The sequence below is a fragment of the Pezoporus flaviventris genome, unplaced genomic scaffold (assembly GCF_033815535.1).
Source record: "Pezoporus flaviventris isolate CSIRO_AGI_PZ_B2104156 unplaced genomic scaffold, CSIRO_AGI_Pfla_v1 ptg000213l, whole genome shotgun sequence".
NCBI classification, from domain to species: domain Eukaryota; kingdom Metazoa; phylum Chordata; class Aves; order Psittaciformes; family Psittacidae; genus Pezoporus; species Pezoporus flaviventris.
In genome coordinates this window covers 6,947,658-6,972,299 of record NW_026892761.1, presented here as the reverse complement: position 1 = coordinate 6,972,299, position 24,642 = coordinate 6,947,658, and the positions used below count along the sequence as shown (strand labels likewise).

Below are 24,642 nucleotides of genomic sequence, written 5' to 3'. Positions count from 1 at the left end.
CTATTTAACTATATATCAGGTTTTCACCTTCAAAGGCTGTCCAGGTGGTTTATTTACCATAAATGTAACCTTGGACTAAAGCTGAGATGCTTAGATACCACAGTGATAGGCACCTTAGAAATGCTAAGGCAAAGATAAAGAGAGCACCATCAGATTGAGCGAAATGAGAAGAACTGTCTGGCCCCTTCACAAATACTGAGAATAAACAATAGCGATCTTTGTACTTGGGCTGTAGGCGTGTTGTCAAGGTAAATGAGACCTGGCAGAGGGCCCTATTGTCTCCTTTCCCACAACTCATTAAGATTTACTTGTTTTATCATCAATGGGTATAATAACCAGAGCTCTGATTATGCCACAAGGACATCCCAATGATTCATGACACACAGATTGCATTAGTCATCAGAAGGGTCTTCTCAAAAGGTTTTCTCCTTGTCTTGTAGGAGGTAGAACCAACATTTTTAGAGTGGGCTGCTCAGTAGGGAACACTAAGCTGATAGTACATACTTGTGTGAGGTCCTGTGCATCCCTTATCCAGCCCTCAGCCCCTTAAGTTTATCCATCAGTGACACCCTTCCTTAATGTGCAGCATCAACACCCACACACAGAAATTGAGTTGCAATAGGGCTGGAGGCTACTTTACTTCAGACTCTTTGCCAGCAAGGATTGCAGCACATAATGAATCAACTGGATTATGCTTACCTTGAATAGGTCTGCCAAAAACTGACCTGATTTCCTCTCCCCCCACTCTCATTTCATTGTAAGGAGCCAAATGGGTTCTGGATGCAATACAGTGCCACTAGCTCAGTTGCCAGCCCACAAAATTTTGCAATAATACACCTTTGTCTTTCAGTAGCATCTCTTATCAAACAGTTCATAGTTATTGTTACAGACCTCAGTGCCTCGGTGGAGCAGGTAAGTGTTACTCCCCAACATGCAGAAGGACCAAATGAAATGCTGAAAGATGAACAAGATCTACGAGCAACTCAATAGTAAAAGTAAGACCATGTTGGGCTGTTCTGCCACATTAGCTATTATGAACATACACCTAATAATTCCCAGGTGCAAATGCAGTACATGAGATCTCAACACTCTAGTTCCTTGTACCACTCCACAGTTCACTTCTTAAGGAGGTGGTGAAAGATCTGTGGTACTGAATACAGTGGGGCTTGTTCCTCAAGAGGTGGCAGTTCAAGTACAGCTGTCCCTGCACTTTCATCCTGAGCTCCCTTACCTCTGGCCAGATCAAGCTTTGCCAGACCCATTATGGATGCTGACTTAGAATACACTATTGGACATGCATCCCACAATATTTGAATACTGCATTTAACCATCACTCTGCGGAAGGGATAGGGCTATGAAGACTTCAGTCTGTTATACTGTATTTATGTTCCTGGGGGTTATTTTGCTGGAGATAGTGCTTTCGAAACAGAAAATATAACATGCATATCTCTCCTAGCTTCTAGTTGAACTAATGGATGTGCTCAAGCTATTGGAGAGTTAATTGCATAAATAATGTGCTGTAGGGTTTTGTTCTCATTCCCTTCCAACATGGAGAACTGTGTGCAGCAGTGTCCTGTTTCGTGTTTATTTGTTTTTAATATGCACGCAATGCATAACAACATTCATGTAAGACAGCAAGATCAAAGTGGAAGGGAATGGAACATAGTGAGAATTGTGAGGATTCTTAGTTCCCGGGGAGTGCTTTCCACACTCTTGGACTGGACCACAAACCCCAGCACTTCAGGGTCTCTCCAATTCTGTGGTCCCATGTACCAGATATGGGGAGCTGGAGAAAGCCCATGGCACTTTGCAGGGCAAGCAGCATGTGATTCTCCCAGTCTGCAGTCTGTGCCTGGGGCCTGTGCCTGTCACACAGCACAATGCAGAGTTTACCCCCATCGTATTGTGGTATGGGATAAGACTCAACCCATTCCACTGAGACCTGGGATGCAACCACCACTAACTAAATTCTTCATCTTTAAACTCTGGGAAGTCCTTCTCATGCCTGACCTTGGGTCATGGGCGCACAGAGAGAGGGAACAGAGCTGCTGTTCCCTTGACAAGCATTGCAACAGACAGGTTCAACGTGTTCAATTAAGCAAGTGTTAAACCATGTTTGAGTACAAAAAATTATTTGTGATACTACTACAGCATGGAGGAACCATGGAAGTAACAGTAACAGGCTGATTTTTATGAGGGACATGAAGGATTTCTTTAAATGAAGTGAGTATAGGATTTCCTTTGCTGTTTCTTTATACAGAGGAGCTATTTAATATGATGTATTGCATACATCCAGCTCATACATTTAAGTAATATATGACGTGTTAGATATAAAGACTGTTTTTGAGGTTTAACTGTCTCCCAAACATCTTTATGATCGTGTAAGTGTTCATAACTGAACTCTTTCTTGAATAAGATAAATTACTTCTTTATGTATATTTGGATTTGTACAAACAAGTTAATTTTTGAGTCCAGTGCTGCATAACTTTGCCAAAGGAAAAAAATGAGTAATAAAGCTTTTTCATAAGTGAATTTTTACGTCAGTTATATCAGCAGAAGTGGAGGAGCTGTGCAATAGCCATACTGCTACTTGCAGAACATTACTTACTATAAGCCAAGCACTTGACAGTTTCATTGCAAACATTTACTGTCTTTGGACCTTGTCACAATTAATTCAGAATCTGAATGTGAGGTTTTTACTCATACAGATCTTGGCAAGACAGAGCTTTTTAGGATAAGTGTCATCAAGACTATTTGCAGGGAAATCATAACAAGACATTTTTCTCTATGTGCTTTCTAAAGCTATTTTTTATCAGTAAGATTCGTGTCAATGTTTTTTTTTTCAGTCAGTTGAAAAATGGATTTGTAATAATATGCGAACTCTGAGTAGGCAACACCTTACCCAATGCAGTGTACAACACACGAACTACCCTTGCTCCCAGGATATGCAGAAAGGGTCCATGGAACAGTGTGAACCAGAGACATGTTTGCAGGACAAAGCAAATGAAATTCTAGGTAAAGATTGTGTTCAACATAAAGCAGAGCAAAATCCTTCCTGGTTTTCCACGGAAGAGATGGCTTTTGACCAAGCATTCTAGCAAAAGTTGTAACTGTGGTGAAATGCAGCAATCGATCTTAAATATCATAGTTTTAGCACCTGAGTAGTTCTTGCCATTTAATCCCCTGAGTCAGATATGTCTGTGTCTCTCTCTCTTCATTGGATAGCTAACAGGAATGTGTTTCTGCCTATGGATCACTTCCAAAATATTTGCCCCAGCTTAATTAATGGTGTCATTTACACCAGTCATCAAATACGGGGCTTTGTGAATGGATAAGCCCTAAAGACCCTTCAGAATGACTGCCAGAATATTGCTAATAGAATACATGTTTACTGGAGTTTTAATAATATGAGTATCCCTGTGTTTGACCTAATGAATCTCAGATGCTTTGAGAACTTGTGCTGTTCAAATCAAGAAAGGACTAGGGCATTTCCGTGGGGAATGGGGACCTGTTTTGTGAGGGACCTTCCAATCAGTTGACTCCTCAAGGTTTTGCAATCTCCATGATGCACTGCATACTCTTTTCACTGTCTTCTTGTCCACTGACTGTGTTTATGTGTGAAAACATAGGAAGAGTTCTGTACTGAGTCACACCGCAATCTGCTAAGTACATCAGGCTGGCATGCCAGGTTGGTGAAGTTCTTGTCTTGATAAAGGTAACAACAGAAAAATAGATAGCCAGAAAAGTGAGGGGCAGGGAGTGGGACAGCAAGTGTCAGGCTTGCAAGTGGTGCAGACAGATGGCCCAGCTGGCTCCTCAACCTCAAGATGCAGATAACCTGCATCAGATGTGAGTGGTGACAGTCTCTCTGAGGTCATCTCATAACCTGGATCACTGTGAACCCCAGCAAAGCTAACAAGGCTTCATTTGAGCCACACAAGTCAACCCCATAAGTGGAATGAGATAAAACGAGATTGAAACTGCCATGCAGATAGTGCAGTGAGGCCACAGCAACACGGGAGAGGAAAGCACAGAGAGATCACGTTGACCCGGCTGGCAGCAGGTCACATCTGTGACTGTCTGGTATGTGTCTGGCCAAAGGGGTGGTGATAGCAGTACAGCCTGTCAGACACCTTCCCTTTGGGTTAGGCCATATGCCTCAAACTTGCGCTTTTTAGTCTTAGCCAGCAGTAATTTGAATTGTTGTCCTGAAAAGTACTAGGAAAATCCCAGCCACCTTTGTAAGTTGAAGCAAGGTCCTGGTTGGCATAGTGAGACAGAAATCAATTGACTCTTTTAGAGCTGCACTTGCTAATGCCAACAATGTAATTTGTTTTATTAGTCTGTATGGGCTTGATCTAACTCTTGCTAAAGTCAAGGAGTGAATGCAGAGCCTGTCCTGACAGTCAGCCTTATCACCATCAGCAGAGACGGAGCTCATAGCATTTTATGTCTGCTGCCAAGAATTAATTGTGTTCAAGTTAATGCCTGAGTTAAGATTAAGCTCTGCTTGATTGACAACTCTTGCTATGGCAGGAAGCATAAACCACAAGGAGCTGACTTAGAAATGAGCCATTTTGCCTGGATCACCTTCTGCAGATGGGAAAAAAGAAATGCAGCACAGTGTGTGTCAGGCTGCAAGCAGATGTCCACTGCACACAAGTGCTGCATGCTCAGCAGTAAGCTTCTGGGGCAGTGCAGTGATGAAAAAGGGCTTCTCTGGTGACAGCCAAGAATGAGCAGGGGTAGAGAAAGGAAAAAGGCAGGAGGAGTTCAGGTGGTGTGGCCAGCGAGCTGTCAGGGAGCACTGGGCAAGTGGGCAGTAGCTGGCCATAAAAAGGCAGATCAACTAGGGGAAAATTAAATCATCAACGTACCTGTGTGTATGAACAAAACCTGCATGGGGTAGAGCCAAGCCTGGCTGGGGCCTAAGCTAAAAGCCTGATGAGAAGGAATGGGAAGAAGCAGCTGCAGTGGTTTAGGAGAGGGCAGTGGGTGATAATGAACCTTTACACAGTGAGGCTTCCACACTGCCTTGTAGGTTCTGTGATGAGAATTGCTTTAAGTTCAATAATAATCAGAATTAACATTATATCCCTTAATAATATACTAGGTGTGCCCCTATTCTTTGTATGTTTTGGGTTTGTGCCAGGTCTAAGACAGGTCAGATTCAGCATTCAGAAACTTTGGCAGTGTCTGCTCAATGTTTTTGAGACCAAATGGTCAGAGAACATTGGAACACCAGAACACAGAGCACTGGAGGGGATGAAAACAGCAGCAGTGCTTCAGAGGAATGCTTCCTTCAGTGTAAATATATTTTGTCGGGGGGTTCTTTTGGTTTGGTTTATGAGTTATGAATATAGGTGCAGGGACTATTTCTGGCTCAGAGCATTGAGCTGGTAAAAACTGTCCAGGTATCCTCCCTTGTGCTTAGAGACACGAAGAACCTAAAGTGCTCCTTGTCTTTGTTTTGGTTTGGTGCAGTTGTTCAGAGCGATGTGAGGTGTACACAGGGCGTGTTGATGCTGGGCCTCGTGGGTGAGTCTGTCCAGAGGCTGAAAAGCCTGCCTGACGCCCTAGCACTACCTAAGGTTCTGTATTGGAATAAGCAGGGATTTTTTTGTTTTCATTAGAGATTATTATTAATTACAAGTATTACTATTCCATTTCAGAGTGCAGCTTAGGAGTTGCAACATTTGCAACTTCTCTCTTGGCTTGATATCTCATGGCAGCTCAGATTAGGCTGGGAAACACTGTCAGGAGGGAGCAGAAGGAACCTCACAGGCAAGTGAAGGCATCAGTCTCGGTCAGAAGAGCATTTACAAACCACAGATTCCCCATTGCTTCCAAGCAGTTGGCTGTGCAGAGGCACCAGCACACTATGTACTACTGTGCTCCTGTTTTCTTGTGAGCATGACAATCCCACAACCTCCATTTAGGAGAACGGTGCACTTGAAGCAACGCCTGTGGGATGGTTGTCTTGTGCAGGAGCAGGATGGAGCAGCTCCTGCTGCATTTCTGCAGGTGGTAGCACACTGTCTGGCTCAGACAGAGGCAGCATTGCTGATCAACTCATTGACAGCAATGCCCTGATAGCACCTGTGAGAACCCAGCAGGACCTGAGGGCTGCTACCCCACCGGGAACAGTGGGTTGGACGTTGCTTTCCCAGTGGTAGGTACCAGCTTTGAGCTGCAGCTGATTTGAGAAGCACAATGAGATCAATGAAACCCCATTCCCCCCAGTCCCCTGCCTTGTGAGTGTGACTGCCAGCCACAAGTCTTTCTCCCACAGCTCTGTGCATAGCAGAACATGAGCTGAGGCACAGCTGGAGGAGCATGCTCTATCTCTGATGCTGCCTGGTCAGCCACTTACTGCCACGTCCCATATCCCTTCACAGTGTCCAGCCACACTTCAAAGGAATTGAGAGGGGAAATTGCTGTAAAAAGGGCTGTGCCTTCCCTGTCTCATCTGAGGGATCCAGTTCAGAGTGTCCAGCCTGTTTAAAGCCTGAGCTCTTCAGGCAAAGAACGTGTATTATCTAGTTTGTATTTTATGGCAGTATATTAATGTTTTGTTATAATAACAACAACAACAATAATAATTAGGGCTGTGAGAGCCCTGGAGGGCTGGAGGGGAACCAAGCCCTGCAGGTTCTCTCGGATGTTCAAGTTTGACGAGGTTGAACCATCCAGGTTTAACCCCCATCATTGGTGCCCTCTCTCACCCTACCGGCTACCATTGTGACCAGGAAGTCTGCTCCTGTTCTCCACATGTCAGCTGGGAACTGGGATACCCTGGGGCTTCTCAAGGGAGGAGCCCACAGTTACTGAGGAGGATGTGAGTGAAACTCACTGAACTTTCATGAATGTGGGCTGAGGGTCGTGAATCATCAGATCTACAGCTGAGGCCAAGCCTGAGTGGGTCTGAGAGTCTGCACAGAGCCATAGTGTGATCTGGGATTGCAACACCGTCCTTTGTCCATAGAGCGCTCTGAGATCCATGGGTGAAAGTACCCCGTGTATGTCATTTTAGAAACACTGTGAAGGCATTAAAACTGAATGTGTTAGATAGTGCTATAGGTAACAGAAGATGTCTTCCAGAACCTCAGTCCCAGTGTCTGTCTTTCCATCTCCTGAGTGGGTGACAGCGGGATCTGGAACTGATACTGGGAGATAAAAAAGAGAATTCTTCCAGATCCCTACACAGAAAAAAATATATGAAACTGGAAGGAAAAGGTGCTGCTGATGGACCAAAGAGTCAGCACCCCCTGTGTTCAAGATACTGTGCCAAACTGAGGCACCACGTGCATTTCCCAATGAGGCAGCCTGACAGTCGTTGCGTGGGATGGGGGTCCAGGCACTCATGACTTCTCCTGAGCCCTAATCCCAATTCCCACAGTGTTGCCTCAGCTAATCGCTGCCTCAGTTTTCCTCACTTGTAAAATGTGGGGGTAATAACTGTGCATACCTCACAGAGGGCTGTGAGGATTCGTTAATTAAACGATGTTCGGGAAGTTCTTTGAAGATGAAAAGCCCTATATAAATGCTGGGTGTTACTAGTGCTTAGTGAGTACCTTCACAGCCACAAGCAGGGTGTGCCTGCAGGAAGCAGATCCATAGGCTGAGACTTATGGCTAAGTGCCTTTAAAAATAAATATGATCAGTGAATGCACTGGAGGTCAGCTTCCCCCTCCTCCCCCTTGGGGTGAGCTCCCACCTCAAAGGAACTAGGTTTTTTCTTTGCCTCCTCTACTCCTAGAAAACACAAAAGAGCTTTGGGAGTGCTGAGGAGAGATGTGTACTTGTACTGGTGGTGGTGATGCCAGGAGTTCAGACATTACAAGCAACCAGTTTATTCTAAACCAAACAGGTACAAAAATCTACATGTTCCATGAGATGTATTGTCCTAACAGGTACCAGAAGTCTTGGGGAGTGAGGGCTTGGGAGAACAGCAGCTCTCACAAGTCCACTTTGCCAGGAAAATGTGTGTTTCCCTGGGTTTAAATGCTTAGGGCAGCATTGTCACTCTGAAGGCAACCGCCCAAGTGACACGCAGGTGGCCAGTCATGGATACGAGTCTCATGACTCCCTGTTCAGTCATACTAATGACATGCATACTTTAGGTATACGAAGGCGAATCTGTACTTGCTCCTTCATATGCGTGTTTGAATGAAAACAGAGATGCTGATTTCCTCTTCTTCTCTGTGCCCCTGGAAGATCTAGTATTTAATATTCACCTGACTAAGCAGAAATAAAAGGGATTTTTGATTAGGTTAATTGTTTTTAATGACAGCCTGCCACATTTGACAGATCTTTCTTGTGAAGCCTCAAGACAAGCAAACTTCTCTTTGAGATGTACTGTGAATGTTCCTGTATTTAGGAGGCTGTGCCGAAGTTTCATTTTCTGAATTGGGCAGGGAGGTCACTTCTTTCACAATTCTCCCCAGGTTTGCCTGGGAATGACATACCTAAACAATAATGTAGGGCCTAGTGGAGATGTCCAGATGGAACTAATGGCAGGAACCGATAAGATAAAAGTTGCATTTACTAAAGCCTAGGCAAGACTTGATTGCAGAAAATTAACAAGACCAAAATCGAACCAGGCTCACATGTTCCTATGTAAGAGATTGAGACAAAAGTTGTAAATTCTTCTGAGATAGATGCGTAAAGTGCTTCAAAAGCAAATGCTAGTTATTCCATGATTTATAACACTAAAATTCAACAGACATATCATTGGTTCTTTATATTCTAAGAAAGACGATGCAAATACCTGAGTCATAGCTAAGGCTGAGGCCAGAGGGTACCAGTCACATCAGGAATACTGTTGGACTGCTGAAGGGAACGTGCAGAAAGATCAACAGAAATGTGTAGAATTTACAAGGGGGGGACAGACATCCTGGGTTTGAGAGCACAGAGACCTGCAGGGAGCAGCCAGTGAGTAACAGGTTCTGCTCTGTGTGCAGTCTGGAGGGCGTTCTGTTTCATTCATCCTGCAGTGCCCTCTTGGTTTGTTCCTTCTCATCATAAAGCATATCAGGTAGCTTGGCCATGCACTGGGACACACTGAGCACCAGGCTGGGACACAAGGGTACTGCCATTGACAGGCTGGGATTCTTGAAATCTTTGTGCCTCAGTTTACCCATTGATTAAGATGATAACCTTAAAATGATAACAGTTAAGCGTTGTTGTGATTAATTATTAATGTTAGTGAAGCGTTTTGAAGTTGAAGAGTGCTGCATGCTGGCTAAGGATATTAGTTACCTCAGACTCATGATGAAATTCTTATATTTACATAATGAACCAGTCACGGAAGAGGTGCAGAGATGGTCTCTCCTCGTGAACAGATTCTTCTAATTCAACTATCTCATTATCTAAATCAAATCCTTTTTTCCATGGGGAATCTGCTTTTGGAGCAAGCAAAGCCCACATGCTCCATGTGAGACTCCCAGGATGGCAAGCAGCCACGGTACCTTTACTAATTTCAGTCCCTGCCCATGAAACTCACCTCACCCAGAACTTGTTTCAACTTCTCCAGCTGTTCTTGGCATGTGTTGAGATTTCATAAAGTTGATGCCATCAACTCCCACACATATGGCAAGGGAGAGTGAGAGAGAAAACCCACACACAGTAACTAATATATAGGGAGAAGAGGTATTTGCATGGGAGAGCACAAACATGAGGTTTTTCTAGCTGGCTCCAATGGCTCTTGACTGTTAATGCCAAGATGCAAAGGGATATGCAGATGAGAAGGATGACTCAGAGAGTCCTTTCCGATGCATAACTCCAGGAAGACGCACAATGCTTCGAGCAGGGCCACTCAATCCGTTTTTATGGAGGTCAGCTGGGTGGTTTTTACCACATCCACACACCGGTGTGGGGCAGTGTCATCGCGTGGGCTCTGCCAGACTTGGCAGGTAGCACGTGGTGGCTTCCCGGCTGGGAGCTGTAGTGGCACATTACAACCCTGAGAGACTGGTGAGGAATGTAGAAGGTGACACATGTCTAGGCCACCGCAGAAGCTGGGAAGATCTTATTCATGGTCCAGATTCAGAGTGCAATCTGCCCTTCGTGTTAGTTTTGCTAAAACATTATACCTGTGGTACAGTAGTTTTGTTCTCTTAATATGTCGTTTTTCCTTTTCCTTTGGAGGCAAGTGCATAATTTATCAGACTTTCTCAGCCTGTAAGAGTTGTTTTCAATCCATAATTCGTTATCAAGATGATACATGATTATCTGATAGGTCCTTTAAATTTATAATCTCACCCTAGTTTCAGTAGGAAAAGTCTGGAAACTGCAGGCAAGGGAGAGTTTGAACACAAAGCCAGAGTGCAAGCAATAGCACCCATGTCCATGCTCACATTTAGAGCTGGGCAGATTTCCAGGGGAATCCACATTTGTCTCTTACAGCCAGGACTTGAGGAGGAGCATTTTTTCAGCGCTGAACAGTCACACCAGATTTTGCTTGGGGTTTGTTCTGCCTGTTACAGGACAGCAAGCTGTTGTAGTGGGGATAAGGCAAGAATGGAAACAATGCCAAGACTCAGTGCAACACGGTTTCTTACACTGAATGGGGATGAATCTCAAGTTCCTCTGCTCACTTACCCTCAAAATCACTGGTGTGAATGGACGCTAGACATGTATCAAGACTCATTGCCTCTGTGTTAATGAGGGACTGGGTAATGTTCATCCCTTGTCAGCTTCTTTCACTAGCTGAGAACAGAATCACTTCCTTGGAGCTTCTCAGCACAGTTCAGCACTGTTTATCTTCTTTACTTTGTGTTGTTTAGCGCAGGATCCAGCCTATCCGCTGCAGTTGCGTCATTTGTCATTAATGAGCTGCACACTTAGAAAGCATTTAAATGTATTTTATAGTGATTGAAAGACTACAATGACATTTTGCTAATGATCTCCTTGCATACCCAGAGAGCCCTGCAAAAGCTTTGCCACGTTGTGGGGTTTATTGGACACCAACTCTCAGGCCGTCCATTTCCTTTCTATTTATATTCTCTAGTCTAATGAAACCCACAAATCTTTCCAGGTGACTTGTTTATTGGGTGAATTCAGAACAGTTAACATTTGCATTTATTAATTTTCTAGAAAAACTGGTATTACGAGTTGCTTGGGACTCTGGCTGCTATCTCGGAGTTCATTGGATACCAGCTGCAAATCTTGGTAATAAGACTTTGTTGATGATTAAGCCCGTGACGTGATTTTCAGTGGCACAGAGCACCTGCAGCTTCCTTCAGCTTCACAATGACCTGAAGAGGACTCAGCACCTCGGACAACACCTCAGTGAGTCCTGGGCACAGTGAAAATTAAGGCAGAAAGTCTGTAGAGCCAGATGTTCACAAGTGTGTGCACAGGAGGGGACTGTTTGTGTAACCTGAGTGTGCCTCTGCTCTGATGTCTGACACTGTCACAGTCATAGAATCGTAGAATGGGTTGGGTTGGAAAGAACCTTAAAATCATCCAGTTCCAACCCCTGCCAAGAGCAGGAGTGCCTCACACTACACCACGTCACCCAAGGCTCTGTCCAGCCTGGCCTTGAACACTGTCAGAGATGGAGCACTTACTGCTTCTTTGGGCAATCCATTCCAGTGCCTCATCACCCTCACCGTAAAGAACTTCCTCCTTATATCTAACCTATCTAACTTCTGCTGTTTCAGTTCAAACCCATTGCCCCTTGTCCTGTCACTACAGTCATGGTACCTCTGAATTGTTCTTATGAATTGAATGTTTAAGCAGAATACGAGAGCCAAGTCCTAAAGCTACTCATGTGCCAATACATGAATGTGAACTGATTGTATTCTTAATATGTTTGGGTTTCTGAGCTCAGGCACTGAATTTTGCTATTCCCTTATCTGAAGAAGTATCTGTTGTACCTTCTCCCCAAGGTAGTACTCACAGTTCCCTCTGTGCCCTGGAGTTTTGTTCTATCTTTCCTTGATTGCATGATCAGAAATGCTTTTTCAGTAATTTCACCTCATTTCTTTTCATTAATGACAGATCTTTTCTCTCTGCAAAACCATCTTCTTTTACTGGGTCACTGTTAACTCTTCTGTGCTCTATGTAATGATGCTGGAGATTTTTTTGTAGATAGGCATTATGCCAGTCTCCTTCATAAAACTGAATTACATCTTGAGCAGGTATGAACTTGGAACAATTCCTGCCTCCCAGGTAAAATAACTCATCTCATGCATAGGCTTACTATGAATCCTGCACAAACTGGAGAGACTGGGAAGGTGACAGGAAATTTTTCTAATTCATAGCTAAATTTCTTCTGATGAAGGATATGTACAACCAACTGCAAGAAAACAAATGATAGTTCTGATTTATTTTCCACTGTAGGAATAATTGGTAGCATTGTTCTTCTTGGCAAAGATGAATAGTTGGAACCAGACTATTTCACAGAGACAAATTATCCACAGGGAGAGATTTTTGAGGCAGTCATAGGATGCGCCCTACAGAGTGTGATTCTCATGACATTAAAGCAGTACTCATGGCAGTGTGAGTAACTTCCAATGAAAAAAAGAAATGAACCTGATAAACACAGCATAAATGTTCTATGGAAAGGGCAATAAAAATACTACGTTTTAGGCAAGGTCTGGCTTCCACCGAAGCCAAAAGAGTGGAGCTTAGTGAACTTAGCCAAAACAGGAAAAAGATTTTATGACTGTGGAGGACGAAGAAATACAGCTATGAATCTGAGCTGCTGAATAGCTCTATACCACAGAAGAGATCCCCCAGAGTTTTGCAATAGCAACTGTTGTGTTACTTTGTGGAATTTTCTGATCCTTTGATAATGTTTCCTCCTTTTAACAGCAAAATCCACACTGCTTCTTGAAAGCTTTTAGAATATTTTCCTGATGTTTTTATCCTACAGGAGAAGGCAGGACTACATCTGGCATGTAGGACAGGGAGCTGGCAATCTGGATTCTTTTCAGCTTTGTCACTAACCCGTGGTATGACTTCGGTCTACTTATTGTACAGCACCGTGGCTTGGAGAAGCTATGGGGAGTCTCTGCCTCAGAGAGGGCTCTGTTTGTGCCTATAAAGGGACCTCCTTGGCAAACTTGGCCCTTGGCGTTCCCAGCTCCTGCAGTGGTTCTTCGCCTGGCAAAAAAGCTCCCACTTAAAGAACGTCATGAAGCTGTGCTGAGGTGCAGGTTCTCAAGGTTACCCACACATGCTTCTTTGACTCAGTCTGTGATCTCCACGGAATTGTAACACCACAGCTTTGTTTTCAGTTGCCTTAACGCCAGTGTCAGACAAGCCGTGGAGAAAAACAAGTGTTCGTTTAGGAACAATTGAACTTGAACATTGAGATGCAAGGCTGGGAGGAGGTAAACAAGTCAAATGTAGAATAAACAAGTAAAAAATAGTTCAATTCTGCCTTAAATTTTGCAGCCAGAGGCCAGTGTTTTAGGCCACCCTCTCTGCAATCTCAAAGAACGTCCACATGCTCAGGCACTGGGTTCCATTGGTCCCAGTCCTGAATATACACCACGCTCCATCTTTCTTTGCGCAACTCTTTGAAGTTCTCCACACTTTTGTTCCCTAGAAATTAGGTTTTATAATATAAATGCCTCTAATTGGCTTTTACCAAAGCCAGCAGCCATGGATGTTTTACCAGTGGTTCCTCTGGATTTAGACCTAATTGACCAGAAGGTGTGTGACCTCTACAAATGCACCTGCTGGCCCTTCCCAGGAACTAGGTGCCTTATTATTTCTCCCTTCCTCATAGCTAGCCTGCAGGCTACTGCTTCCCACCCACTCCAAGCTGCTCCCTTCATTTCTTTCTACAGAGTTGTTAGTGTTATTCAAGACACCGGTTATACACAGGTTCTATTAAGTTACGATTCATGATGTGTTACCGGATTCCTAGGGACCTCTATATGCTAATCTCTATGATATAAATTATTAGTTGATAAAAAGTTCTTCTGAGAAGACATATCTATGAGAACAGGAATTCCTCAGCTTCGTCATCTGCCCCAGCCGCTTAGGCTAAGATTTCCAAAAACCTGCAGAGATGCTTTGGTTTTAATGTCTGCTTTGGAATGAGTCATTGAGCACCTTGAGGTTCATTTGACCTTATTTGATTTTGGGTGCTTATCTTGAAATGAGGCAACTGTCACTGGGTACCTTGAGATTCCCCTGACTGCATTTGATTTTGGGTGTCTGCTCTAGGGGATGTACACACTGGAAATAACAAGCTAAATAAAAACATGGGGCTTTTGTAAGTGCCTTCCACTTTAAAATGGGACTTTCAGTTTCTAAAGGCTGGCAGGGAGTTAGTTTTGAGTCACTCTTTGTGTGGTCATTTTTATTCTGGAATTAGAGAGTTCTTGTACAGAATTTCGCTAAAAATGTTGTGTCAAGAGGCATTGTCTTTTGTTTCATGAGTTTGCAAATATTCCCAAACAAGTTTGATGTAAGCCAGCAAGACCCAGCTTTTATCCTACCGAATAAAAGCACCTCCCTGAACAACACAATCCTGCGGCTAACTGGGAGCTGCCAAAAGGGAATGCACCCCTGATCTTACCATGCCGGCAGCAGTAAGGCCCAGGCTTTTTGCCATGGCCCAGACAAGGTAGTTTACAGCTGCTTCAGGGGGTCTCTGCAATACTGTCACAGCATCATGTTTTGATGAGACTTTAATACCATTTCTAAGTTGACCTCTGATGGAGGTCATTACGTGTGTACAGTTTGTTTATATCGTTGCCTAATTATGCCCAATTAAAACTTCACACCTACAATTTGTATTCACAGTTTGTAAAATTCCCTTGCTTCGAGTTCTGCGCTACTACTGCTAGCAGCAAGGCATACAGCAAATTTCAGTCGTTATCCAAGTGCCTTAGAACAAGCCACTTCCATCAAGCCTCACATCTTCAGCTGACAGCAAAATGGCCCAGACCTGAAGCAGCTGACTCGATGCCACTGTGATTGTGGCTTACGTGTCCCTTAACAGAGATTGCACACACCTTAGCAAGCTGAATTAAAATGATAGTGCACAGGCAGCCAGCGCATACCACCAAGCCTGATTCTGCAGATCCTCAGGCCATGAGTGAGCTTACCCACACAGGCAGTCCAGTCTGGGGACTCCTACCGATTGCAACACTGCAGTAGGTTGATTTGCATACAGAAGATTATTCATGTTCTTGTATTTATTCAGTCCTAGGTACCATCAACTCTCAGTGACCTTCCTGGGAGTTGGCAGTGTTTAGGACTTCATCATATCCCATGGATCTGTCCTAATTCAGCAATTCATTTAACTATGTCAGTAAGATTCATACATATCCTCCAGTGATTTGTGGAGTGGGGAACACACTGAAGACATTTATGCACCTCTAATCTACAATCTAACTGTGCTTTGAAAGCAGTGCTGTTGGTGAAGAATAAGCCAATGCTATATTGTGTGTTTATTTCTAATGCTATTAGGTTTGGTCAGATTGGGAAATCCATGTGCAAGGGAGCAAGTAGGCAAGTACAAGCAGCCAGTCCAGCTAGCTTTAATGGTGCCATGTGTGAGAGCTCACCAGGACTGTGCACTGGGGCCACAGTGTGTGGGACACAGCAGCCAGAACACACAAGTCTTACTCAAGCATGGCAGTTACTCATGACAGTAGTTACATGGAGCCAGCGGGACTGACCGGGTTCTACATTATATTCTCATTTTTGTGCTGATGTCTGTACATTGTGATCGGAGTTGTAGGCAACCAGTACATGGCCATAGTGTTTGGACAAACGGAACACTAACAGCCCCTCTTCACAGGCCTCTTCTCTTAAAAATGCTCATTTTCTGACTCGGCTGGGGAGTTTTGCAACAGATCATAGTGAATATATTCAAATGGGAAAGTCTCCAAATAGTGACTGTAACATTATTACAAAGTATTATTAATAAATGAGTTTACTTTGGTTTTATTAGCTAGAAAAATAAACCCAGGCCCATGTTGTTTGAGTGATACTCGAATCAGGACAGACAACATTAGGAACACAACTGGTATAAAACCTGCCACACAGTAAATCAAAGGACAAGAAAAGTGCATGGCTCTTAACGTTCTACTGTAACATTCCTCACAACCTCTCTGCAGTGTGGGGAGCTGCAAGCCAACATTTTTCAACTGTCCTGAAGAATGTGAAATGTAAATGTTTAGAAGACTGTTTTTCTTGCCAAGCTGAGAGCAATCATAAACATCAGCTTCTAATAGAAACATTTTAAGAAGATGCACTCCTTGTTGCCAGCTTTTGAGAGCAGCACCATTTAAATTAGATCGGAGTTTCCTTGAATTCTTGACACTCCACTGCTGCCTGATATTTGCCAAGAATTGTTGGATTGATGTTATGTTTGAATTTAAAGTATGAACTGCAAGTGTGTTAAATATGCTGCTTAAATGTCATGTGGGTAAACAAGAAATTACCTGCCTAGGATTCATTTTGAGGACAGGCCTGAAGAAAATCTTGAGGGAGAAGAACCACGGGTTTAATTATGATACTTTATTTCTGTGGCATCACAAATGTGCATGGTATTTTCCCTTCAAGTGGAGTTTGCAGATTTGTTCAGCTTGGCCATAGCTAATAATATACTAAAAGTCAGCCGTGACCTACTCCTTACTGTACCCACTCCACCTTTCAGCTGAGAGTTCTGTAAATATCATTGATAAAGTAATGCAGTAAAATGCCATTACAGACCTGTATTTGGCAACACTGAAATCCTGATTCTGACAGCACATTATTTCTTCATTATAACATCCTCCCTGTATTTATTATCAGATAATCTTAACCAAAATGTTCAAATCTAGGGAGATGCTTTGTGAACTGAACCAGTTTCAACTGACTATTTCAGTTATATCACCCTGAAATGCCAAACAGATCAAATTATACAAGTTTAGCATTTTCTAAGTGAAATGTTTTAGCTTTGGGATTCAGAGTTTCCATTTTAGTTTAGCACTTTATTATATTTTTAGAAACCCTTAAAGCAAAATTAAATATTTGAATCAAAGTGTTTCCTTATGAACCAAAACATCTTTTTTTTGTCACTGCTGCTAGTGAATCAAATTTAGTGTATTTTTAGAAGGAAAAAGCCATCTCTGATCACAACCGAAAGCATCTCCTTATATAATCCATGTCCATATTCCTCAAACTCCTTCATTTTGTGCCATGACAGCAGATGGGTTAGAGATGACATGGTTATAAGTGGATCCTGGTTACGCATCTTTGCAGTTTTTATTTTGGTAAAGACTTTAAAATAACTTTGGGAAAATCTTGCATAAACTTTCCAGCATCTATATATAGCCTTCCGCTTGTTTGAAACCGCTTTGTTAATTTAAAAGAGGATTTTGAAAGGCAAAGAGGGCAGTTGTAGGTACCAACCCCAGGGAAGTAGATACTTAAAGAAGTACCACAAATTTAGTACTGTTTTTAAATCCACAGTACTGAAATAGCAGTGCTACATAGTGAGATCATGAGATTTCATTTTCAAGAACACTAATAGGTTTTTGGTTCACTCTTTTCTTCATTTTTGTGTTTGTGCTTTGGGATGATCACATGCTACATTTACAGACTACTTCTGCAAGTGTGGTAGTGAGGACTGTCCAGATGCCTGTTCTCCTCCATAAGCCCCATCTGAGAACAGCTGAAGTTGACTGTGAGGCTTATGCTGACAAGCAAGAAGAAAACACGTTGTCACTATAAGCAGGAGATGTCTTGAGTGGAACCAGAAGACAGTGTTTGAATCAATTGCTTCTTTTTACATTTTGGTTGCTACAGAGACCAATACAATCTTTAGATGGAGTTAGCAACTCTTAACCTGTGTCAAAGAAAGAGACCAAGAATGAGCATGAGTCGGAGAAGACCAGTGAAGCCTCACAGCGTGGAAGGATGTGAAAAAGACCCAACAGCAGAGAATAAGAGGATGTGAGCTGTGCTGTGCTCACAATGAAATCATTGGGAATTTTGCCATGAAAGTAGAACTGAGTTGTTCTTTCATGTATGAAAAGTACTGCAAATTACTAATACGGAGCTCGCATTAAGGAGTTAAGACAGGAAGCTGTTTTCTTCCTAGGTTGAGCCAAGAAGATGCAAAAGATGGGTCCCTAAACTAGCCAAGCCTTGGCAGAAGTCTCGCTTTCAGCATTCCTTGAGGGTGTTTTTACTTCCTATTAATATATATTGTAGTTCTCCCACTGCTTCCTTGAGCTCTAGTGGCCTTCCTTCTCTTTTCCACCTGATCAAGAACCTGCATTGTAACCTAAAGTACACTGGAGCAAACAGATGTCTTCGTGTTGTCTTTTAATAGGCTTTGAATCAGAGCAGAGAGGTTATAGTTCTTAGGTTTATAGTTTGATTTACAGATTAGTTGGGACATTTTGCTACTGTTTTGATTGGAGCACAGGTAGCCCTAGAAATGACAGAAGCAGCAAATACATAAAACAAGGTTCATGCCAATGGGACAACCGTAAGAGTTTATATATGCAGTGTCGATGCGCAGAGCAACTTGGTGGCAGAACCAGGAATGAAGGTGAAGAGTCCTGAGTTCCCTCCTTGTGCTTTCACCATTCCATCATGTGGACTCCCCATAATTATAAAATTGTGCAAAGAGTAACATCCAGCAAAGACCAGTTCTGCGTGGCTCCATTGAGCTTGCCAAGGTTGTTGGGGCAGCGAGGGAAGACACACATAATTCATTTTAAGAAGGTTTTTTTCCCCCCTTTTTGTCGTCTTCTTTGTGGTGGCTTGTGAAATGCTGGGAAGGAACAGTACAATGAACAGAAAATGTTCCAAGGAAACCAGCCTTCTCCATGCCATTGCCCAACAAGAACCCAGTATACCAACCACGGAGCTTCGCATAGGAGTGCATGACACACATGGGAGCTATAATTTCTGCTGGCATGACACCTCGCTTCCTTTCTGAATCCACAGAGCAGAGAAAAGGCAGAGAATCAGAGTCTCTCCCTGCCTGGTCAAGGCTCTCCCTCACCTCGAATACAAATGCAGGTACAAAATTATTGAGTCCATATTTTTTTGCATGATTTATAGCCATAAAATACAAGCTGCCTTTGAGCACTTGGCTCTTCCCCTCTTGCAAGTTAGGGCCAGATGCAAAAGAGGACTTAAGCACCTACAACACAGTAGGTTCCTCCCTGCTCAGGATAACATTTCTTCCACTACCAGCAACTTTATGTCTAGACATGCCCAGAACTGCTGTGACCTGAGCAGCTTAGTGCAGAATTCCCACCTAAAACCCACTGAGATCCCAGAAGAAGTAAAGAAGCATCTCTTTTCTCAGGACAGCCAATTCAGATGGAATATTTTGAACAAGCCTAATACACACCAGCAGGACCAGCCTCCTCACATGATACAGTCATAGCTGCCTGCTTTTAAACTGGACCAGATGGGAGAGGTGCTCTCTGGCTGGATGGTTTGGTTTGACTGACAAACCTGAGCAGAGCCGGAGCCATCCTTAGCCATTTTGCAGAAGGGTCCAGGCCTGCCCCAGTCTTGTGGGGATTGTCTAGGAGAATAAGCATTCCCTCTGGGAATGAGATTGTAAATCTGAAGGTTTCCAACACAAAGAAGAAACAAAACCACAGGCTCCTTTCAAGGAAAACATAAATGTGGAGAATTAAAAAAGAAGCAAAAAAATCAAAAAAAAAAATGAAGAAACCACAGTTATTTTGCTGGCTAATATCATGAAAACATGATAGTACTTGCAGCTTCCTGCTTGGACCTGGCTTGCTCCGAAGTTGTTTTGTGTGTTAATCATGTGGTTTAGATGATGAAGATTATGTCTGAGTGAGCTGGTTCAGATAAAAGGGGAAAAGGCAGCAACCAAACCTTCAACCAAAACTCCAACCTAAACTTTTCTAAGCTTCAACTAAAATAAATTTAAAAAAAAAGTATTAACTTTCTTTATTATTCTTTTGTTTGGCAATAAGATTTTATTTAAAAGTGCTGTTATTCATTAGCTACAGTTACTCATTCAAAGCTTTGGGAGCGCATGATGCCGTAGGAAGAACTGTTGTTATCACTGCAAACAGGTTCACGGAAGTCCATTACCATCCCTTTGCCTGAATTGGGCTGTTTAATGGGACTAATGGTTTTAATCCTTTTTACTGGTTCTGGTATAACTACCACCACTGAACAAGTTTCTGCCCAGTTTTGTTTTCTAGGCATTAAAACTATGTTCTTTAGCACTTTGCTACATAATACATTTCAATACCCATTTTAAATGGTTGTCTCAGCTAATGACATACTTTTGTGCTTGATTTGCACGTTTGGCATGAGGGGTGCAAGGGAAATACACACTTACTCCATTTATGTCCAAGACAGACAACTTTGCAGATGTTGAATTCATGCATAACAAGCCCAATATTCTCTCATGCAGACATTAGGCATCAAAGTACAATAGTTGTAACTACTGTCCTCATCCTCCATTACTTTTAGTTATGAAGACTGAGAGCCTGGCACTTCCAGATGTGCTAGAAAGCATCTTACACACCCTGTGGACTTGCTGTAAGTCCATGGGTTTGATTGCACAGTCATGAGACAGTGGGGAATCAGGCTTTAGGTATATTGTATATGATCTGGAGAATCAAGTCTCCTGTCTTACCATCCCTTCTAATAATTTCTAGCAAGAAAATTAACTCTGTCCCAGACAAAACCAGGACATACACCAACGTGCAGGAAAACTGGCTGGAAGGAGCCCATAACATACTGCTATGGGGGACAGGTTGCTGCTCAGGGAGATACCATAACATTGGGCATTTCACAAGACAGCTGGACCCTGATCCTTCCAAAGTACAGGCAAATAAATGAGATGCTCAAATTAGGACTCCTTCACTGTAGTCACCAGTGAGATGCAGGTACCTTCAAAAAGAGGTTAAGCTTCCCAAATGTCAAGGAAACAGGGATTCTAACAGTACAGTAAGATTAATCTAGACTTCAAGCCTTAGAGCTGAGCACAAGCAAAGGTAAAATATCACAGGACACAAGACTGTGGCAAGCACTGTCTGGAGACTGCTGTTCAATCAGTTGATCCCTCTGCACACCTGCAATTACTGATTTTGAGTGGGTACGAAGGAGGGAGCTGCTTTTCATGACAGTGGCTGTTTGTGCAGCGGTTCAAGCCCAGCTTCAGTCAGGTTATATTAAAAACAGAGTGAGTAAGCCAGCTCTAGAGACAGACTTCTATCATTATAAACCAAAGAGGCTTAGATTAACATTTGAACTTTTTGAATGCTTATTCTAATTCAACCACAGAATCTTCTGAGAGTGTCAGCCATCACTCATTAAGACATGCAACCATTTATCTGTGGTTCAGCCATGCACTGATGCACAGGTTTTGCTTTAGTGGTGCAAAGTGGCTGTGCTGGGGTGAATGCCACTCAGATAAAACCAAGCACTAACTCTACACTTTCATATTAACTCTCTTCCCTCTTCCATAGTTGGGAATATTACCATGGCCTCAGATTTAGAGTGAAAACAAACAACCCACTTCAAAAATAAACTGCCCTAGGAAGTGCCTTTGAATTTATTGTTTTTAATGCCAAATTAAAAGAACATCACATGTGAATGTAAATCATTTTCCCTGCAGTGAATGCAGAACAAACATCCCAGTGTTTTGCTAATACCTGGAATATAAAATTGTTTATAAACAATGACAAATCTGACAGGTCTGTTTTATTTCTCTTCCTCCTCCGTATCCCTCAGTGTAAATTAATAAATATTAATGAAAAAGAGAAGCAATAACACTTATCTGTAATTTTTTCTCCTCTTATTTTATGATCGTGCTTAACTTAAAAGTGTTTTGGGGTTACTTTTAGTTATATATATGATTGTTTGAGCTTTTTATTAGCTGTGATTCATTCTGCATATCAGAATAAAGTGATGCTCGTCTTTCAGTCTGTATCTGTTCCATGATGCTGTTATCTGTCTGCCCTTGAGCTATCGGTAAGTATGGATTTGCATGTACACTGTTCTCCTATGGCAATAGTATGCCAGGAATGACCGGTCTGGTATTACCTGGTCAGGTGAGGTTCCATTCAAATAATGCACATGCCACCAAAACAATTCAGATCAAAGGTCTGTCTTTCAACAGAATTAAAATGTAAGGACTTCTAAAGCAATTTTAGCAGTTGGCTTTACAAATGAACTTATGTCAGCTGCTCTGTATGATGACTAAATTGCTTATATATCTAATCTTATCTAGCTATCTGTCTGTCTGTTTTTCAGCATTTCAGTACCCATCACCATATTATCTAGGCGCCACCATAAGATTAAGAAGGTCTGCAGTGACATTCTCAACATGATCTGTTCAAAGGTCGTTAGCAGAGCCTTTCATACTGGAAAAGATCGGAGGAGAGTACGGAAGTGAGCCACAGAAGGAGAGAAAAAGGCAAAGGAGGCGGTAAGCTGTCAGAGCCATTTTGGTTGTGCTCATCCTGTGTGGCTTGCTTAGCTAGTACTGAAGGATAGGAACCCCATGTTGCCTGCCTTTATTCTGCTACAGGGACTATACTACTTGTGGTACACTTCTGTCACCTGAGCAAGTTATCTCACATGGCCTCAAGATCGCTGTCCCTGTGCTTTCTTCAGATGCTGTTTACATGCTTGTTCTTTATGACTTCTGTATATGACTGCTTCAGAGCAGGATATTTGTCTCAAAAAATCCTAGTAGAGAGCAAGCACTGCAACTCAGGGAACCACCTTTTCCAAACTAATGTTATCAGTTAAACTCTTGTTTTTAGCTTAGTGTGCAAATCCTACAAACTGTGTTTGAAGAAGCCGAAAAGGGTGTTTTTTCAATGTAAACAAAGTTAGACAGGACCCATGGAATCAGGAAAGATGATTTTATCCCACAGGCCCAGTCCTGCTTCTTCTGAAGTTGGTTGCTGTAGTGTCTCTGATTGCCATGAGCACACACTGAGGACAACCTTGGGAATGTGCATGGTGAAAGGTGTCACTGGCCATCCTGTGTTCACTGATGCAGCCTGTTGCTACTGTTTCAAGAAGTAGATGGTAAGTGAAAACTTTGCCAAACTCTTTTTTTCACCACTGCAATTAAGAAGCCTGGTTCCATCCCGAGGAGGCCAATGACAGTATGTTGGCGTGTTGCTCAAACCAACCCCCGGAGGTTTTTTGTCCCCCTTTTGGTACAAAAACACTAGGGGATTTACACTAGGGGATAAATAGGTGGTTCCAGAGCAAGAAGGAAAGAGCCAAAGTTGGAAGCTAACCACAATATGTGGGTGTAAACGATTACCAAAGGCTTCCAGTAACTCTGCTATCATCAGAGACTGGCTTTATGGGTATGGCCTCAAGAAGTTTCCCTCCACTTAATTAAAGAGGCAGATAAGTATCTAGGTGGAGTGTGCAGATAGGTTCTGAATGAGTTATCCACTAAGGCTGGTTCGCTGCACCTATTGTTAAAGCCAGAGTATAATATCAGATTAATGCATTATATTTGCCTATTATAGCACTATGTCATCATTATATGACATGTTATAATTAAAGCCCTGCATTAGAAACAAAACTATTTGGCTTGGGATAAGTTGCCTTTACGACTTCTGTGGTTATGATTTCCTCCTTTTCTTAACCCCTTAAAACTGCATAATATAGCTATTTGTAACTGTATAAAGAAAGTTTCTAGTTTCAGATTCTAATCTCAGGTAATTCAATGTAAGTAAAGTCAAAATCTGGCACATAGTCTTTTCCCATCTCTGAATATTTGCTAATAGAGGGAAATCCATGTTGTTTGTGTCAAGAGTCACCAAGATGGGCATTAGATTAAAGGACAGGATGCGTAGCTCACCATCAAGGCCTCTCAGTTATCATTCGCTGTCCACATCAGTTCCTGATTTTGTACAATTCCCTATTACTTTTCAGGGAGGAAGCCACTCCACACTTTCACTCTTCTTTTTCCTTCCTGGAACCACACGAGCTAAAATTGGTTATTAGACTAGTTTCTGGCCCTAGCTCTCGGGAAACCAAGCTCACAAATGCAAATCTGCAAAATGGGTGTGTGATTGCATGCCTCACTTGGAGATACGATTAAGATTACAGTTTGGGTAACTGACTATGCTAATGTCTTTAATTAGTGATTTGCATATGCAAGCTTTTAAATTTCAGTAGTTGGTGATTCATGCAGTTAAGTGCCAACCTTAGCCTTGCTGCCAGATTTAGACAGACCACGGATGCCAGCGGTACCCCTTCTCCCACACATCAGATGCGCAGAGCGTTACCAGCAGTCAAGGTGTTAATTTCCCCAGAATACCCAGGCTTTGCCTGTTTGAGGAGCAAGGGTGATGAATCCTCTGCTGTTGTTTGGTAGCAACCTTTATTATTTAATATTTTGCAACACTCTTATATAAATCTAATTGATGTCTTTTATATTAGCAACTGAACTGTGCATTTGTTTGGTTTGGAGATGGCCACCTTAATGAAGGTTAATGATGAAAGGACAGTTGCCAGTAGCTGGGGGTGATATCCCACTGTCAGTCAAGCAGCTGGTGAGAGTTTATTCTGTTGCTGCAATGCTGGTAACTCAATAATTTGCTTCCTGATTCATGGGTGACCTTTCACCTAGACTTGGAGAGAGCTGGATTTGGCCTTGCTAACTTGCTTGTTCAGTTTTAGGGCTTAAGC

General features: G+C 42.6%; 1 long non-coding RNA gene across 3 annotated transcripts in view; it reads left to right on the top strand.

Moving 5' to 3' along the window:
• The window catches only part of LOC133262436 (uncharacterized), a 163,268-nt gene that overhangs the window by 120,424 nt on the left and 18,202 nt on the right, over positions 1–24,642 (top strand). For 2 of the 3 annotated variants that reach the window (XR_009741312.1, XR_009741310.1), the window contains exon 3: positions 22,231–22,405. This is a non-coding gene — a long non-coding RNA (uncharacterized LOC133262436). Of the gene's footprint in view, positions 1–22,230; positions 22,406–22,859; positions 23,704–24,642 lie in introns of those variants that run through there. The other variant, XR_009741313.1, reaches the window with a different exon arrangement.